The sequence below is a fragment of the Heptranchias perlo genome, unplaced genomic scaffold (assembly GCF_035084215.1).
Source record: "Heptranchias perlo isolate sHepPer1 unplaced genomic scaffold, sHepPer1.hap1 HAP1_SCAFFOLD_122, whole genome shotgun sequence".
In the NCBI taxonomy this organism is placed as follows: Eukaryota; Metazoa; Chordata; class Chondrichthyes; order Hexanchiformes; family Hexanchidae; genus Heptranchias; species Heptranchias perlo.
This window is the reverse complement of record NW_027138451.1, coordinates 1331019-1351409: the sequence shown is the minus strand read 5'-3', so window position 1 is coordinate 1351409 and position 20391 is coordinate 1331019. Positions and strand designations below refer to the sequence as shown.

At 44.2% G+C, this 20391-nt stretch overlaps 2 non-coding genes across 2 annotated transcripts; both read left to right on the top strand.

Moving 5' to 3' along the window:
* The first annotated feature begins 1050 nt into the window (after nt 1-1050).
* trnat-ugu (transfer RNA threonine (anticodon UGU)) lies at nt 1051-1123 on the top strand. The gene has a single exon. It is a non-coding gene; the product is annotated as a tRNA-Thr (tRNA).
* An 8352-nt stretch (nt 1124-9475) lies between these two features.
* Nucleotides 9476-9571, top strand: trnai-uau (transfer RNA isoleucine (anticodon UAU)). Its single transcript has 2 exons — nt 9476-9513; nt 9536-9571. It is a non-coding gene; the product is annotated as a tRNA-Ile (tRNA).
* The last annotated feature ends 10820 nt before the right edge of the window (nt 9572-20391 follow it).

Here is a 20391-nt window from a genome sequence, read left to right as displayed (position 1 = left end):
TTATTCGCGCCGCAGCCAATTACGATTGGACAATGAAGGTAAAGAAATTATGAGGCAGCAAGAAGTGACTGAGAAAAGTCACATACTTCAGCCTCTCAGCTTCTCTCCTGCCATCTCACTCTCAGGCTCAGTCTTTTGTTCCTTTTCAGTCGAGTTTATTTCTGATCCCTCCCATCTTCCTTCCTTCTATCCATCACTGCCATCTTTCTTGGAAAAATACGTTCCTGCCGTCTGCAGCTATGAAAAAATCTGAGACGCCAATTGGTGATTTTTCACTTAAAATGGAAGCGGAGTGGGACTTAACTGGGATCCGATCTCCGGACTTCTCATTTATCAATCAGTGAAAACCTCAAAGTGAAAATAAGACCCGAAGTTCAACGAAACGCTGGCAATTGACCATGCAGCCATGTGAAACTTCGCTGCCACCCACAGCCGATCAGCCATACTTTCAGACGCTTCCTGTTCATTCAATCTCGCTTTCTATTCCGATGTACAGCATCATTGAGTTGTACACTAATTATTTCAAGTGAACAATATCAACGTCTCTTCACGAAATTTTGAATGTCCAACTTGTCTTATCCAGTAAGACTTTCTAAAATTAAAATGATCTGAAGCAAAATTGCCGTTTGTGTGAGAATAGGTACACCGGGTAGACTAGCGCGAATACACATTTCATAACGTAAAACAAACACACGTTAAACTATTGTGCAGTAGTTGTCGGAGGTCAACCACAGGAGGAGGTCAGGGCCGGGTGTATCACACACAGTACTCACCAACATTTCGTGGGAAGAGATCAGAAATGCAATAGGGTAAGACCAGATAGTTTGGGGAGAGTGTGGGATTAAAACAGGATGAATAGGACTAGATATAAGATGTGCTGACAGGGGATAACAAAGAGAAGGTCACGACTGATATCCATGGTTTCTCAGGCTGAGACCGTTGAACAAAAGACCGATGTTATTGCGCAGACGCTCTGAAGGGGAAGGCTCAACAAAGTCGCTTGACAAAGGTATCAATACCATAACGTTGGGAAAGATTTGTACAAATGTGGGCGCCGTGGCTCAGTGGTTGAAGCACCTGTCTTGTAAAGAGGGGATCCTGGGTTCAAATCCCAGCGGTGCCTTCAAGTTCATGTTGTTTGTTTCTTTGCTTCCATTTTTCCACCCGTTGTGCTCCAGAGAGCAGCGAGATCAATGTTTACTCTTCCTCATTGGCAGCCTCCAGAAGCCCTTCGTTTTTGCTTCCCAGCCTCTCTGTGTTGACTGCCGATTTAAATTAGTTCCAGAGATTCCCATCCACGGGTTTCCAATTGCAACGAATCATCTCCGTGAGGTTAAAGTGCCCCCTGCTCCTTTATATTTCCATTAAATAATAAAAATCAATTGCGGAATAAAAATTCAGCTGTTCGCTGATATTCTGTATTTTCCCAAATCAAGTCGACAGGAGGGAACGAATCTTTCTGTGAGGACGTTGGACAAACTGATTCTCGGGGAGAGCTAAACATTCATGGTGGAGATTAAACACAGACCAACACCGCGGGACCGCTTCTGGTCAACGACTTTAATTCTTAAACCAGAGTTGTTTTAGCGAAGGGATTGAATAGCTGGATTCTAAATCTAAGGGGATTCCGACCCGCCGGTTTAACCGGATTTACACGGTTCACTTCACTTCAAGAGGAAAACATTCGACAATTTCAAAAGTTTCATCCCCTGATTCTCGAGACCGGACAGGAAGTGAAATTTCAAATTGGTTTTTCAGTTCGAGCAACAAGATTCTTCTCAATATAAGAAAAACGGAGTGTTTCAAACTGCAGGGAGTGAATTAACCGCAGATTCGGAGCCAGCGCTCTCCAGTGTGTTCTTATCTACAACACTCTTAGAATTATAGAGTCATAGAATGGTTCCAGCACAGAAAGAGTACATTCGGCCCTTCGAGTCCGTGCCGGCTCTCTGCAAGAGAAATCCAGCTAATCCCATTTCCCCGCTCCATACTCGAAGCTCTGCATTTTTTCCCCTTCAAGTACTGATCCAATTCCCTTTTGAAAGCCACAAGTGAATCTGCCTCCACCACCCCCTCAGGCACTGCATTACAGATCACAACCATCGCTGTGTCAAAAACTTTTTTCTCATGTCGCCTTTGGTTCTTTTGCCCATGACCTTAAATCTATGTCCTCTGGTACTTGATCCCTCCGCCAATGGGAACAGTTTCTCTCTATCTACTCTGCCTGGACCCTTCATGATGTTGAATACCTCGATCAAATCTCCTCTCAAACTTCTGGCTCAATGGAGAACAGCCCCAGCTTCTCCAGTCTATGCACGGAACTGAAGTCCCTCATCCCTAGAATCATTGCAGTAAATCTCTTCTGCAACCTCTCTAAGGCCTTCACATCCTTCCGAATGTGCGGTGCCCAGAACTAGAAACAATACTCTAGTTGTGGCTCAACCACTGCTTTATAAAGGTTCATCATAACCTCCTTGCTTTTGAACTCTATGCATCTATTCATAAAGCCCAGGTTCCCGTATGCTTTCTTAACCGCTTTCTCAACCTGCCCTACCATCTTCAATGATTTGTGTACATAGACCCGCAGATCTCCCTGTTCCTGCACCCCTATTAGAATTATACCGTTTAGTTTATATTGCTTTTCCTCGTTCCATCACTCTTCCCTTCCGCCGATAATTCTCAGGACTGAAAACTCAGTTTAATTACACCGACTTATCATTTTCTAATTTATCCCGTTTCTCTCCCTCTCTGTCTGTATCGAACGTGGTTTCCTCACATGTTGCGACCCCGCCCGCACTCCTTCCGTCTCTGTGTTCAGACAAAGGAACTGGCTGAAGTGTCACATTATCCTGGGGGATTTCAGCGTGTAAGTGAGGCTTCCGCGGACACTGGATCCCGTTCAAAGAGTTTCATCAAGAGGTGTTTCAATTCGGTGAGATGATCTTTACTTCCTGGAGATTATAATGTCCAGACGGGCAGTGAGACTGAATGGAGTCTGAGTGCTGAGATTGGAATGGGAGGCCAGCAAATTCACTTTGGTCTGGCCATGTTTTAATTTCTTCTCTATGAATCCCCTGAGCTGGAGATCAGCCTCCTCCTTGAGAGCGATTCGCCAATCCAGATCAGAGGGAATTAAGTGTCATGAAAGTCGAGTGGGACTGGAGCCCCTTGTTTGACTAATTTATTCGAGTTTTTTGAGGATGTAACCAGCAGGGTAGATCAAGGGGAACCAGTGGATGTAGTTTACATGGATTTTCAAAAGGCATTCGATAAGTTCCCACATAAAAGGTTGTTCCATTAAGTAAGGGCGCATGGGGTTGGGGGTAATATATTAGCATGGATAGGAGATTGGTTAACGGAGAGAAAGCAGAGAGCAGGGATAACGAGTCATTCTCAGGTTGGCAGTCTGTAATTAGTGAGGTGCCACAAGGATCGGTGCTTGGGCCTAAGCTATTTACAATCTATATTAATGAATTAAATAAAGGGAACGAGTGTACTGTATCCACCTTTGCTGACGATACAAAGCTCGGCGGCAAAGCAAGTTGTGAGGAGGAGACAAAGAATCTGCAAAGGGATATAAAAAGATTTACTGAGTGGGCAAGAAGGTGGCAGATAGAGGAGAACGTGGAGAAATGTGAAGTTATTCACTTTGGCAGTCAGAATAGAAGAACAGAATATTGTTTCAATGGTGAGAATCTATAAAGGTTGGTCTTCAGAGAGACTTGGGTGACCTAGGTCATAACATTTATTACGTGGGTACAGCAAGCAATTAGGAAAGCAAATGGCATGTTGGCCTTTATTGCAAGGTGGTTGGAGGACAAGAGTAACGAAGTCTTATTGCAGTTGTGAGGGCTTTGGTGAGACCTCTCCTGAAGTACTGCCAACAGTTTTGCTCTCCTTATCTAAGGAAGGATATACTTGCCTTGGAGAACGTGCAATGAAGGTTGACTAGATTAATTCCTCCGATGAGAGGGTTGTCCTATAAAGAGCGGTTGAGTAGAATGGGCCTAAACTCTCTGAAGTTTAGAAAAATGAGAGGTGATCTCATTAAAACGTAAAACATTGTGAGGGGGCGTGACAAGTTAGGTGCTGAGAGATTGTTTCTCCTAGTTAGATAGAAATGAACCAGGGGCATAGTCGCAGGACAAGTGGTCGGTTATTCAAGACTTTGATGAGGAGGAATTTGTTCACGCAGTGGGTTGTGAAATTTGGAATTCTTTACCCCAGATGGCTGTAGATGCTGATTCATTGAATATATTCAAGGCTGAGATAGAACGATTTTAGGACTCTCGGAGAATCAAGGGATATGGGGATCGGGCGGGAAAGTGGAGTTGAGGTAGAAGATCAGCCATTATCTGATTGAATGACGGAGCAGGCTCCAGGGGCCGTATGACCGACTCCAGCTCTTGTTTCTTATGTTCTTAAAACAGGAAGCGTCGGGATGGCTGTTTGCCTTCCATGAAGGACATCGGTGAACAGCTTGGGTTTTTATTACAAGGTCCCACCCTTCAGTATCATTACTATGTAGCCGTTATCTAAAATACAACGCTAGTGGGATTTGAACCCACAACCTTTAAAACCGTTTCATTTACTCACAATGACGTATCCATTGCGTCACAGAGCTAAAAGCAGCAAGGTCAATTTTGCTGAGTGCTGAACCGACCGGGCAAGCCGTTCGGTAGATTTGCACTTCCCACAGATTTTCCGTGGGGTTTCACACGCACGTTTTTATCAGCCAAACATCTAAACAGAGCTACAGAGCTACGACAGCAGACTGAGAGATGGGGGTTGAGGGATATTGTGAGAAGCTTGATAAGTGGGTTGAGAGGCATGGAGAGAAGGACTTAGTTGGGTTTGATGGATATGGTGAAAACTGGGAAGCTGGGGTTAGATGGAGAGTAAAGCTCCCTCAACAATGTCCCGTCAAACACTCACAGGGCAGGTACAGCACGAGTTAGATTACAGAGTAAATCTCCCTCTTCACTGCCCCATCAAACATTCACAGGGCATGTACAGTACGGGTTAAATCCATAGTAAAACTGCCTCTAAACTGTCCCATCAAACACTCCAAGGGCAGCAGCACAGAGCGGCCGGGATATCACAGGATCATTGTCGGTGCAGCACAGGAGGAGGCCATTCAGCCCCTCGAGTCCGTTCAGCCATTCAATTAGATCTTGGCTGATCTGTACGTAGGAACAAATGGAAGCGATTCATCTGGTCGAGCCTGTACCATCATTCAACTATAAGGAACCGATCCCACCATCAAACTCACCATGGACGACTCTTCAGAATCGTTTTTTTTTCTTGGACACACAAATCTCCATCAAAGACGGGCATCTCAGCACCTCACTCTACCGCAAGCCCACGGACAACCACACGAAGCGCCACCGATCCAGCTTCCACCCAAACTCCGTCAAAGAGGCCATCCCCGATGGACAGGCACTGCGGATACACAGGATCTGCTCAGACGAGGAGGAACGCGATGGACACCTACAGACGCTGAAAGACGCCCTCGTAAGAACGGGATATGACGCTAGACTTGTCGATCGACAGTTCCGACGGGCCACAGCGAAGAATCGCATAGACCTCCTCAGAAGAAAAACACGGGACGCAACCGACAGAGTACCCTTCGTCGTCCAGCACTTCCCCGGAGCGGAGAAACTTCGCCAAGTTCTCCACAGCCTTCAACACGTCCTCGATGACGGCGAACACCTCGCTAAGGCCATCCCCAAGCCTCCACTACTCGCCTTCAAACAGCCACCCAACCTCAAACAGACCATCGTTCGCAGCAAATTACCCAGCTTTCTGGAGAACAGCGTCTACGACACCACACAACCCTGTCACGGCAACCTCTGCAAGACATGCCAGATCATCGACACAAATACCACCATCACACGAGAGGACACCACCCACCAGGTACATGGTTCATCCTCCTGTGACTCGGCCAAAGTTGTCTACCTCATACTTTTCAGGAAAGGATGCCCCAGAGCATGGTACATTGGCGAGACCATGCAGACACTGCGACAACGGATGAACGGACACCGCACAACAATCGCCAGACAGGAGGGTTCCCTCCCAGTCGGGGAACACTTTAGCAGTCAAGGACATTCAGCCACCGATCTTCGGCTAAACATTCTCCAAGGCGGCCTTGGAGACACACGACAACGCAAAATCGTCGAGCAGAAATTGATAGCCAAGTTCCGCACCCATGAGGACGGCCTCAACCGGGATCTTGGGTTCATGTCACGCTACACGTAACCCCACCAGCGGGAAAAAAAAGTTATCTGTTTTTAATACAACTGGACATTCTCTCTTCTCTCTCTCTGCCTTTCGGGTCTCTTTCTCTTCTTGTCTGTGTAATTTGACCCTTGTGTATTCAGTACACTGGGACATACTGTTTTCCGTGGCTAACCTGTCTGAACCCAACGACACCTTTGAATCCCAGCTTAATATAAGATATGCGATTTGAGAACCTTTCATTCACTCACTCACCTGACGAAAGAGATAATCTCCGAAAGCTTGTGATTTTCAAATAAAACTGTTGGACGATAACCTGGTGTTGTAAGATTCCTTTCATTTTTCCACCCCAGTCCATCACCGGCATCTCCACATCATCATTCAACTAGTTCCTCGCTGATCTGTACCTCAGCTCCATTTTCCCGTCTTTTCTCCGCACCCTCAGACAACCTGAACCAACTAAAATCTCTCGATCTCAGTCCTGATATTTTCATTTCATGGAGTCACCACAGCCTTTTCGGGGAGAGAGTTCTAGATTTCACGGAAAAGCAGTGCCCGTGACAAAAGCTGCTCTCGATCTACAAACCGCCTCCTCGATGTACCCGGTTTACTGGACGGGCAGAGAAATTGAGGAGCAGCAGATCCTTACAATTGTTGCGCTCAGCTCTAACACGAAACAGCAACTCCCCAATGTTAGAGAAAGAGATTTCATTCGACATTCTAAGTCCCTTGTATTTGAAATGTGCTGTTGAGAATACAGCACGTGCAGACAAAGGGACAGGCAGAAATGCAGATTTGGCAAATAACAATGCAAAATAGATCCTCACAAATTAAACACTTCGTGAAATGAAATGGGGAAAATGATAAACAGTAACGATAATAATGAAAATAACGATAATAATCCTCATCATCATCATATTGGAATTAATCCAGAAGGAGAATTAATTATGGGGAATGTCCGTGGAACGAGTTATATCATAGGTCAGAGCGCAGTAGATCAGCATCACCTCAAGATTTCGGCCACCTCGATGCACCGGTAGCTTCCAAAAGCCGTTTTATTTCCTTCTTTCTGAATCCAAACAGTGTGAATTAAGTGACCGGTACAAAATGTCCTGCCCGTGCACCCAGATCGACAATGTTGAAATCGCACAGTCAGGAAGACAAGGAATGTATGTATTTACCTCAAGTCTTTTCTGGGACAGTTAGAAATGGTCGGATGTAAAACAGTTCCGACCCATGTAGAACACGTTATCAACCAGTGTGAAAACCGACCAGAGCAGGACTGGAACCTGCAATCTTGTGATGACATCACGATAAAGAGCGAAATCAGGTGCTTTTTTTATTAGACCACGATCACCAAATGATCTAAAACCCGGAACAGTGTTCATTAAAGCCTTTACTTCATTCTGTCTCTTGCTTTCACTTTGTGGATGTTGGTCATTTAATTGATTATCTGTTCTTTTACCAAGTTGGCCTTTCAGCTTCCGAAATCGAAATAAATCTTTCAGAAAACTGACAACTGAACTCCCGCTCGGTCACCGAGAAATTTACAATCAAAATAAATTATGTTCAAATAATTGATCGAAATGATTAGCCGCCAAACCGAACCTCTTCCACACTCAGTCCGTAAAATAGAGAGAGGAAAAGACAAATTGGTGAACTGAAAATCTATACTGAGAGCAACACAGAGCAGAGAGAGCGAACATAATTTACTGCGGGCCCCGACGGGCCGAATGGTCTCTTCCTGTTCTTTCCAATACGAACATTCTCCAATTCCACTGGGCGTGATTACTATTTTCTGATTTTCATTTGGTATTAAATATGAACGCAGTGTATTTGTGAGAGTGTGTGAGTGTGGTGGGGGTCCCGGAACCTCGGGGTAATGGGTTCGATTCAGATCTGGCGCTCAGTGTTAATATGTGTATTCTCACTGTTTATTAGTTAAATCGTGGGTTTCTTGCTATGCACTCAACACATGCTCTGTAATGTGTGTTTAATTTCTGCAGGGAATATTTTGCGAAATTGGTAATATTCAACTCGCGGGAATTTAATAAAATGGGAAAGAATTATTTTTGCCAAAATGAGAGGGCACGGAATTGGAGCGAGCCATTTGACTTGGGTTGAACATTAGTTGGGATGTAGGAGGCAGAGAGTGGGGATAAAGTTTAGGTATTCTGATTGGCGGGATGTGACAGTGATGTTCCCCAGAGTTCTGTTCTGGGGCTTCAACTCTCCACCATATTTATTAATGACTGGGATGAAGGAATACAGGGTTGGATATCCAAGTTTGCAGATGTGACTAAGTGAGAACGGACAGTAAGTGAAAAGGGGAGCAGGAAGTTGCAAAGGCGCAGAGACAGATTAAGAGAATGGACAAAACTATGGCAAATAGAGTTCAAAGTGGGCAAGTGTGAGGTCATCAACTTTGGACACGTAAATCGGCGAATTTTCTGAATGGTTAGAAGCGAGGGATTGTAGAGGAGCACAGAGATTTGGGAGTGCAAGCACATAAATCATTGAAAGGCAGGTAGAGAAAGTAATTGAAAAGTCTCAACTCTTGTAACCAGAGGCTTCCTCTCACTCTTCCACATTATCACTGTTGCAAGCCGCCCACCCACAACTCATAGGTCACACACACTGGCAGCTATTTAACCATGACAGGCACATCACTCAGCCACACATCCCGCTTTCTTGCAGGTGAAGGTGGTGCATATCAGGAGGCAGCAAGTAGCAGTGATACTTAGCCCGTCGATCTTGTTGCACCATTAAATGAGATCATGGCGGAGCTGTGACCTCACTCCATGTACCCGGCTTCGCCCCATATCCCTTAATACCCTTGTTTCACAGAAATCTTTCAATCTCAGAATTAGCATTCACAAGTGTGCTACCATCAACTTCCATCTGCAGAAGAGCGTTCCAAAACGTCTCCCACCCTTTGCGAATAGAAGCCGATGTGAAGTGAAAACAACACACATGGAGAAAAGATGTTGTGCAGATCGAAGCTGAATATGAATTTATCGCAATTCACGCGATGTCATGAATGCAGAATGAAAATGCTGCTACATTGGGCGTTAATCGAACACTTGCTTCGTGTGTGGCAGGAAAGAATTCGATTTCCAAAACACCAATGCCCAAGTGGCAGGTGGCGGCATGTGTCCACTTGGAAACCTGCCTGAAAGAATATGCAGTCTTACAGGCCGAAAATGAGTGTGTTTGATGAGACTACTAAACTAACGCGGCTCCAGTGGCGCAATCGGTTAGCGCGCGGTACTTATATAACAGTATTCAGGCTCAAGAAATGCCGAGGTTGTGAGTTCGAGCCTCACCTGGAGCAGTTTAACCTTTTGCTTCTAACATTTCCACCGGAGTTCAAGGGACAGCTGGTCTGTTCCCTGAAGCATCTCCTTCTTCGTGTTCTCATGTGGGCACTGGAACATAAGGGTGAACTCTATGACATGTCACAAGTGTTGTCAGCAGCTGAATGTGTTTACAACGCGCAAGACGCGTCATGCCACCAGCTGTTTGACCTGGCCGTCCGCCACAAATGCACTTGTTCATGCCCCAGTATAACTATCGGGGACTTTCCAGACTCTGAGGACTTCACCGAGGACTGCGAGTGCATCCGGTGCCTTGGAGAACCACAGGCTCAAGTACCAGCCGTCGACTTCAGGGGTCCCCGACGGGCAGACGCACGTGAGCTTGTGATTGATTGTTTGTCTGTTGCAATACTTGTATGTTATAAGTGTTACAATAAAGTAGTACCTTTTACTTTCGCCTGTGTACTATATTGTCTCAGATCCAGAACCTGTATTTAAAACAAAACACTACACAATACGACAGTGTAACCCTGCGATAAAACAATACACAGATTCGAGATAGAATTTACAGAAACGGGCCATTCGCCCCAACTGGTCTCTGCTGGTGTTTATGCTCCACACAATATTCCTCCAACTCCATCTCATCTAAAACTATCAGCATATCTTTCTGTTCCTTTCTCTCTCGTGTACTTATCTAGCGTCCCCTTACATATTTCTAAGATATTCTCCTCAACTACTCCATGTAGCTGTAAGTTCCACATTCTCACTACTGTCTGAGTAAAGATGTTTCTCCTGAATTCCTTATTGAAGGTATTGGTGACTATTTTCTACTGATCACCCGAAAATTTCGGCTCCCCGTAAGTTGAAACATCTTCTCTATCCCCACCTATCAAACCACGACATAATTGTAAAGACCTCGACCAGGTCACCTCTTAGTCTTCTCTCTTCTAGAGTAAAATGTCCCACACTGTTCAGTCTTTCCTGATAGGTATAACCTCTTAGAATTGTTATGATCCTCGTGAATATTTTACTTTCGTTCTCCAGTGCTTCTATATCCGTTTCCGTAATATGGAGACCAGAACAGTGCAGGCCTAAAACGTCATCATTGAGAGCGGTTCGTCAATCCAGATCAAAGGGAATTCAGGATTGAGAAAGTCGGGGTGGACCGGCGCCACTCGCATAACAGGAAGTGTCGGGGCGGCAGTTGCCTTTCATGGACATCAGCTTGGATTTTTGTTTCACCCACAGCGTCATTATTATGGAGCCCTCGTCTGAAATATAAATCTGGGGGAACACAGCGTCATTATTATGGGGCCATGATCTGAAATATAACTCTGGGGGAACACAGCATCATTATTATGGAGCCATGATCTGAAATATAAATCTGGGGGAACACAGCATCATTATTATGGGGCCATGATCTGAAATATAACTCTGGGGGAACACAGCATCATTATTATGGAGCCCTGATCTGAATTATAACTCTGGAGGAACACGGCATCATGATTATGGAGCCCTGATCTGATATATAACTCCTGGGGAACACAGCATCATTATTATGGAGCCCTGATCTGAATTATAACTCTGGAGGAACACAGCATCATGATTATGGAGCACTGATCTGATATATAACTCCTGGGGAACACAGCATCATTATTATGGAGCCCTGATCTGAAATATAACTCCTGGGGAACACAGCATCATTGTTACGGAGCCCTGATCTGAAAAATATCTTTGGGGGAACACAGCATCATTATTATGGAGCCCTAATCTGAAATATAACTCTGGGGGAACACAGCATCATTATTATGGAGCCCTGATCTGAAATATAACTCTGGGGGAACACAGCATCATTATTATGGAGGCTTGATCTGAAATCTAACTGTGGGGGAACACAGCATCATGATTATGGAGGCCTGATCTGAAATAGAACTCTAGTGGAACACAGCATCATTATTATAGAGTCGTGATCTGAAATATAACTCTGAGAGAACTCAAGCTCAGATCCTTTCAAATGTCGTTACAGTCTTGAACTAAAAGTCCAATGTGCTTTCCGTCGCGCCACAGAGCCCAATATATTTTACCTCTTCTTTCACTCTGTTCTTGTGAATCTGGGGACGATCTGATGTTGGGCAAACTTTTGTAAATATCTAAATTCTCCCTATTCCATTTTATTCAACAATTTCGTTCATATATTTCACACCAAGCTTGTTGTTGTAGTTAGGAGCAGGAGTAATATGTCAGGAGAAATCAGCTTTTGCTGGAGGTAAATATAAATCACCACTGAGCAGGAAATGCTCATTTGGTAAATATCATTCACAAATCATCCTAAAAAAATGGAGCACAGTGTGGAAAGAAATTCGGGAAATAATTATAGTCGTCAAAATAATATTCGAGCTACACTCGCCTTGCATTAAACAAGAGAGGAATTAATTGCGGGGAATATTTGTGCAATGAGTTACTTCACCAGACGGTTGCTTTTATTACTCGTAGAGAAACACCAACAATTATGAGGAGATGCACAGACTGAATATCTGGGGCTCAATTCCATTGGATTCTCAACAGTCAGTATAATAATTTACAATTATTGATAAGGAAACCCGCAATCTTATTATTTAGCAGTGAGGACACAGATATTAAAAACGAGTGGCCCGACTGCTTCGGACTCATTCCCAAGAAATGACCGGACCAGAGGGGTTTAGAATTTCGCAAAACGGAGACTGGACATAGCAGAGTGTCCCAGACTCTGATCTGAGAATTGGACCTTCACTTGGTGTAAAATGGGTCACTCACTGAAAGAAATAAACCAGCATCAGCCCCGAAAAATCAACGAGTTCCGATATTAAGTGACGGCCCCGATAACCATTCAATTCTCAGACAGAGGCTGTTTTTGGTTTGACAAACTGTGAAACAGAGAAGTGTGGGATGATATAAAGTATTGTAAATTATCTATTTTAGTTTCAGATTTACAGTTTCTCTTCAATTGTTACTGACAGGAGCGGCTGTAACGGAGCTGACTGGCTGAGTAACAAACTGCGATCAGTCATTGGCCTGTGCTCCAAACCAGCTCGTTGGACCTGCTCATTTCAGCTCACTTCATTCTCAGCTACCGGGAAAATTACTGTAAGAGAAGATGTGAATAACAGCTGGAAAAAAAAATGGTCTCCACATTGGTGGTCTGAGCTCTCCAACATACAGCAGTTAAGGGACTCGGTGAGTTTGATGTTCAGAGACAACACAGCACAGTTTCAGTCGTGCAAGCTCCATCCACTTATATTCATAGAATCACAGAAAGGTAACAGCACGGAAGGAGGCCATTCGGCCCATCGAGTCTGCGCCAGCTCTATTCAAGAGCAATCAAGCTCGTCTCACTCCTCCGCCCTATCCCCGTAACCCTGCAAATTCTTTCCCTTCAAGTACGTATCCAGTTCCCTTTTGAAGGCCATGATTGAATCTGCCTCCCCCACTCCCTCGGGCAGTGCATTCCAGATCCGAACCACTCTCTGTGCAAAAAAGATTTTCCTCATGTCACCATTGGTTCTTTTGCCAATCACCTTGAACCTATCTCCTCTGGTCCTTGACCCTTCCGCCAATGGGAACAGCTTCTCTCAATCTGCTCTGTCTGGACCCGTCATGATTTTGAAGAAGGTGGATGATTTTGAAGAATGACTTGGTAGAAGGATTATAGGGGAGAGTAGAATGTTTTTCAGTGGGTGGTGGGGATCTGGAATCACTGACTGGAAGGTTGGAAGAGGCAGAAACCCTCATCACGTTTAAAAATTACGTGGATATCCACTTGAACTGCCTTAACTTATAAGGCGAGAAACCAAATGCTGGAAAATGTGATAAGGCTGGACAGCCCTTATTTCGGCCGGCACAGACACGATGGGCCGAATGGCCTCCTTTTGTGCGGTAAATTTCTATCATTTCTATGATTCTATTTTGTTTCTTTTTCATGTGTTCCCGACACCAACTGTGTTAACTGATCGTTTACTTGAACGACAGAGTTTTCTGTCGCACTCACAGCTCAGCGAAGGGCGGTTTTCAAAATTAAAGCCGCAACTATAATGTTAAATATAGATAATGCCAAGAAATTAGTTTTATTTCTGTTCTTCCCCAGATAAATGTGTTATTTAGCGAGTGATCAGAAGACCGTTGATTTGTCTTTCTCACACCCTGCAATCTTGTGTTTGTGCAGAGTGTGATATTTGATGTCCCCTCTTCCCATTATATTGTGGGCAGAGTTTGATATTCAGACTCAGAGGGTGATATTTGAAGTCCGCTCTTCCCATTATATTGTGCGCAGATTTTGTTCTTCAGACTCAGAGGGTGATATTTGAAGTCCGCTCTTCCCATTATATTGCGGGCAGGGTATTTTCTAAATGGTAAAAAGTTAAAAACAGTGGCTGTCCAAAGGGACTTCGAGGTTGAGGGACAGAGATCATTGAAGTGTCATGAACAGGTGCAGAAAATAATCAAGAAGGCAAATGGAATTATGGCCTTTATATCTCGAGGACTGGAGTACAAGGGGGCAGAAGTTATGCTGCAGCTATACAAAACCCTGGTTAGACCGCACCAGGAGTGCTGTGAGCAGTTCTGGGCACCGGACCTTCAGAAGGACATATTGGCCTTGGAGGGAGTGCAGCGTAGGTTTACTAGAATGATACCCGGACTTCAAGGATCAATTTACGAGGAGAGATTACACAAATTGGGGTTGTATTCTCTGGAGTTTCGAAGGTTGAGTGGTGGTCTGATCGAACTTTATAAGATTTTAATGGGAACAGATAGGGTGGATAGAGAGAAACTATTTCAGCTGGCTGGGGATTTTACGAGTCGGGGACACAGTGTAAAAATCAGAGGCAGACCTTTCAGGAGCGAGATGAGAAAAACATTCTACACAAAAGGGTAGTAAGAGTTTGGAACTCTCTTCCGCAAACGGCAATTGATATTAGCTGAATTGCTAAATTTAAATCTGAGACAGATAGATTTTTGGCAACCAAAGGTATTAAGGGATTTTTTTTTTATTCATTGATGAGATGTGGGCGTCGCTGGTGAGGCCAGCATTTATTGCCCATCCCTAACTGCCCATGAGAAGGTGGTGGTGAGCCGCCGTCTTGAACCGCTGCAGTCCGTGTGGTGACGGTTCTCCCACAGTGTTGTTCGGAAGGGAGTACCAGGATTTTGACCCAGTGACGATGAAGGAATGAAGATATATTTCCAAGTCGGGATGGTATGTGACTTGATGGGGAACGTGCAGGTGGTGTTGTTCCCATGTGCCTGCTGCTCTTGTCCTTCTAGGTGGTAGAGGTCGCGGGTTTGGGAGGTGATGTCGAAGAAGCCTTGGCGAGTTGCTGCAGTGCATCCTGTGGATGGTACACACTGCAGCCACAGTGCGCCGGTGGTGATGGGAGTGAATGTTTAGGGTGGTGGATGGGGTGCCAATCAAGCGGGCTGCTTTGTCTTGGATGGTGTCGAGCTTCTTGAGTGTTGTTGGAGCTGCACTCATCCAAGCAAGTGGAAAGTATTCCATCACACTCCTGACTTGTGCCTTGTAGATGGTGGAAAGGCTTTGGGGTGTCAGGAGGTGAGTCACTCGCCGCAGAATACCCAGCCTCTGACCTGCTCTCGCAGCCATAATATGTATAAGGCTGGTCCAGTTAAGTTTCCGGTCAATGGTGATCCCGAGGATGTTGATGGTGGGGGAATTCGGCGATGGTAATGCCGTTGAATGTCAAGCGGAGGTGGTTAGACTCTCTCTTGTTGGAGATGGTCATTGCCTGGCACTTATCTGGCGCGAATGTTACTTGCCACTTATGAGCCGAAGCCTGGATGTTGTCCAGGTCTTGCTGCATGCTGGCTCGGACTGCTTCATTATTTGAGGGGTTGCGAATGGAACTGAAAACTGTGCAATCATCAGCGAACATCCCCATTTCTGACCTTATGATGGAGGGAAAGTCATTGATGAAGCAACTAAAGATGGTTGGGCCGAGGACACTGCCTGAGGAACTCCTGCAGCAATGTCCTGGGGCTGAGATGATTGGCCTCCAACAACCACTACCATCTTCCTTTGTGCTTGGTATGACTCCAGCCACTGGATAGTTTTCCCCCTGATTCCCATTGACCTCAATTTTACTCGGGCTCCTTGGTCCCACACTCGGTCAACTGCTGCCTTGATGTCAAGGGCAGTGACTCTCACCTCACATCTGGAATTCAGCTCTTTTGTCCATGTTTGGACCAAGGATGTAATGAGGTCTGTAATGGCATCATTACCCTGTTTACAGGTATTGTCTCATCATCAGCATCATGACACTGTTAAAAGAGAATCTCACCATCAGCATCATGACCCTATTTTTTAAAAAAGTCTGACCATTAGCATCATTGCCCACTTAAAATAGCATCATGACCATGTTTAAAGAGAGATTCTCTCCATCTTCATTATGACACTGTTTAAAAGGAGCCTCACCATGAACATCACGACCCTTTTTAAAGAGTGTCTCACCATCAACATCATGGCAGTGTTTATAGAGAGTCTCACTATCTGCCTCATCGCCCTGTTCAGATTGAGTCTCACTATTAGCATCATGGACTGTTTCAAGAGCGTGTTTCACCATCAACATCATGACCCTGCTTAATGAGCGTATCTCTCCATCAACATCACGGACAGGTATAAAGAGAAATTGGTACATATCGGTACCTACGACATAGGTAAAAAGAGGAACCAGGTCTTGCAAGCACAATATAAGGAAATAGGAAATAAGTTAAAAAGCAGGACCTCACGGGTAATTATCTCAGGATTACTCCCAGTGACACGTGCTCGTGTGTATCGGAGTGGGAGAATGGGCCAGATGAATGCGTGGCTGCAGGGTTGGTGCAGGAGGGAGGAATTTAAATTCCTGAGGAATTGAGACCGATTCTTGGGAAGGTGGGACCTGTACAAGCCGGATAGATTGCTTTTCAACAGATCCGGGGCTCATATCCTCGCAGGGTATTGCTACTGCTGTTGGCGAGGGTTTTAACTGGAGTGGCAGGGAGATGGGAACTTGAGCGGGGAATCATAATAGAGTAAAGTTGAAAGCAACAAGGGAGAGGAGGATCAAGAGAAATTTACAACACAATCAGTACAAATGGTTGTTCAAGAACAAGTGAAAGGGAAAAGCGTAGAGCAGCAGAAAGAAAATGTACTTTTGGCACTACAGATAAAGTATAACTAGAAGGTGTAAAGCGATTAATCCAGCATCATAGCTAAAGGTCAGGCTGGGGTGTGTGGCCCAACTAAGAGTTCGATATACAAATACACGGAGTAGAAGGAATAAATTAAATGAACTACAGGTACAAATTCAAATTGGAGGTATGATATGATATGATAGCTATTACGGAGACACGGCTGCAGGAGGTGACGAAAGTAGTGGTCAGGGGAATGTCAGTGGATGTTATTTATATGGACTTCCAGAAGGCATTTGATACTGTCCCACATAAGAGACTGTTAGATAAGATACAAGCCCATGGAATCGAGGGAAAAGTACGGATTGGTTAGGAAGTTGGCTGAGCGAAAGGAGACAGAGAGTGGGGATAATGGGAAGGTACTCACATTGGCAGGATATAACTAGTGGAGTCCCGCAGGGATCTGTCCTGTGGCCTCAATTATTCACAATATTTATTAACGACTTAGATGAAGGCATAGAAAGTCTCATATCGAAGTTTGCCGATGACACAAAGATTGGTGGCATTGTAAGCAGTATAGAAGAAAACATAAAATTACAAAGCGATATTGATAGATTAGGTGAATGGGCAAAATTGTGGCAAATGGAATTCAATGTAGATAAATGTGAGGTTATCCACTTTGGATCAAAAAAGGATAGAACAGGGTACTTTATAAATGTTAAAAGTTAAAAACAGTGGATGTCCAAAGGGAGTTCGGGGTTCAGGAACATAGATCATTGAAGTGTCATGAACAGGTGCAGAAAATAATCAAGAAGGCAAATTGAATGTTTGCCTTTATATCGAGAGGACTAGAGTACAAGGGGGCAGAAGTTATGCTGCAGCTATACAAAACCCTGGTTAAACCGCACCTGGAGTATTGTGATGAGTTCTGGCCACCGCACCTTCGGAAGGACATATTGGCCTTGGAGGGAGTACAGCGTAGGTTTACTAGAATGATACCCGGACTTCAAGGGTTAAGTTACGAGGAGAGATTACACAAATTGTGGTTGTATTCTCAAGAGTTTCGAAGGTTAAGTGGTGATCTGATCGAAGTTTATAAGATATTAAGGGTACAGATAGGGTGGATAGAGAGAAACTATTTCCGCTGGTTGGGGATTTTAGGAGTTGGGGGCACAGTCTAAAAATCAGAGGCAGACCTTTCAGGAGCGAGATTAGAAAACATTTCTACACACAAAGGGTTGTAGAAGTTTGGACTCCCTTCTGCAAACGGCAATTGATACTCGCTCAATTGCTAAATTTAAATCTGAGATCGATAGTTTTTTGGCAACCAAAGTTATTAAGGCATATGGGCCAAAGGCAGGTATATGGAGTTAGATCACAGATCAGCCATGATCTTATCAAATGGTGGAGCAGGCACGAGGGGCTGAATGGCCTACTCCTGTTCCTATGTTCCTATGAATGGTCAGGATTGGGAAATAAATGTACCGGGTTATAAGTTTTACTGGAGAGACAGGGAAAATGGAAGAGGTTTAGGAGTATCCTTATTAATCAGAGATGAAATCACTTCAATGATAAAGGATGATATAACGAGAGGTAAGCACCAAATAGGGACCTTATGGGTTGAATTGAGAAATAGGAAATGATCTCAGGCTATGGTGCGAGTTGTCTATACGACTGCTGGCAGTAGCTCTGAAGTGCTAGATTGTATAAATCCAGAGATCAGAAATGCGTGTAACAAAGGCATAGTGGTCTTAATGGTAAAAGCAGACAAGCAACTATCAGAAAGGTAGTGAATTTCTTGATTGTGTCCAGGATAGTTTTCTACAGCAGTATGTCCGAGAGGCAACAAGGGGGCAAACCATCCTGGATTTAATAATGACGAATGAACCAGATTTAGTTAACAGCTTAACTGTGCTTGAACATCGATCCAATAGCGATCATAACATGATCGAGTTCAAGTTGTGTTTGAAAGAGAAATAAATGAATCAGCTGCTAAGATTCTAGACTGGGTAAGGCAGACTTCAATGGGATGAGACAGAGACTGTCCACAGTAAACTGGGCAAATCTGTTAATGGGTAAAACGACTGACGATCAGTGGGAAATGTTTAAAGAAACATTTAATGTGATACAGAACCGGTTTCTACCTCTGAGGGGCAAGAACTGCACTTGCCAAAAAAACAGCCATGGACAACTGAAGAGGAAAGGGACAGTATAAGACATAAGGAAAGGACATAAAAAAGCAAAAAATGGTACAGATCCTGGCGAATGGGAAAGATATAAAGTTCAACAAAGGGTCACAAAACAGATAGTAAGAGGTGCAACAAGGGCGTATGAAAATATACTTGCAAGGGATATCAAAACCAATACGAAGAACGTTTATAGTTACATTAGGCAAAAGAGGGTGGTCAGGAGCAGTGTTGGCCACCTAAAAACTGAACGTGGTGGATATTGTCATTGACAATGGGGAAACGGCGGAAATGTTGAATAATTACTTTGCGTCAGTATTTACAGTTGAAAAATAGATGCCAGAAATCCCAAGAAAACTAATATTGAATCAATACAATTAACACAAGTAAAACTACAGTAATGTAAAAAATAATAACATAAAAGAGTGACAAATCCCGAGGACGAGATGATTTTCATCCCAGGGTTTTAAAGTGAGCACATTGCAGATGCCCCAAATATAATCTTTCAAAGTTCACTAGTTTCAGGAAACGTCTCCGCAGATTCGAAAATTGCATCTGTTACTCCGCCTTTTAAGAAAGGAGAGAGAGGGAAACCAACGAATTATAGATCAGTTAGCCTAACATCTGTTTTGGGGAAATTTCTTGAGTCTATAATTAAGGATAGGGTGACTGAACACCTCGAGAATTTTCAGTTAGTCAGGGAGAGCCAGCATGGATTTGTGAAAGGTAGGTCGTGCCTGACATACTTGATTGTTTTTTTTTGAAGAGGTGACTGAAGTCGTGGACAGGGGAATGTCAATGGATGTTATTTATATGGACTTCCAGACGTCATTTGATAAAGTCCCACGTAAGAGACTGTTAGCTCAGATAGAAGCGGATGGAATCGAGGGAAAAGTACGGGCTTGGTTAGGAAGTTGGCCGAGCGAAAGGCGACAGAGAGTCGGGATAATGGGTAGTTTCTCACATTGGCAGGATGTGACTCGTGGAGTCCCGCAGGGATCTGTCTTGGGGCCTCAATTATTCACAATATTTATGAACGACTTAGATGAAGGCATCGAAAGTCTTATATCTAAGTTTGCTGATGACACAAAGATTGGTGGCATTGAAAGCAGTGTAGATGAAAACATAAAATTACAAAGGGATATTGATAGATTAGGTGAATGGGCAAAACTGTGGCAAATGGAATTCAATGTCGGCAAATGTGAGGTCATCCACTTTAGACCAAAATAGGATAGGACAGGTACTTTCTGAATGGTAAAAAAGTTAAAAACAGTGGATGTCCGAAGGGACTTAGGGGTTCAGGTACATATATCATTGAAGTGTCATGAACAGGTGCAGAAAATAATCAATAAGGCGAGTGGAATGCTGGCCTTAATATCGAGAGGACTAAAATACAAGGGTGCAGAAGTTCTGCTGCACCTATCCAAAACCTTGTTTCGATCGAACCTGGAGTACTGTGAGCAGTTCTGGGCACCGCCCCTTGGGAAGAC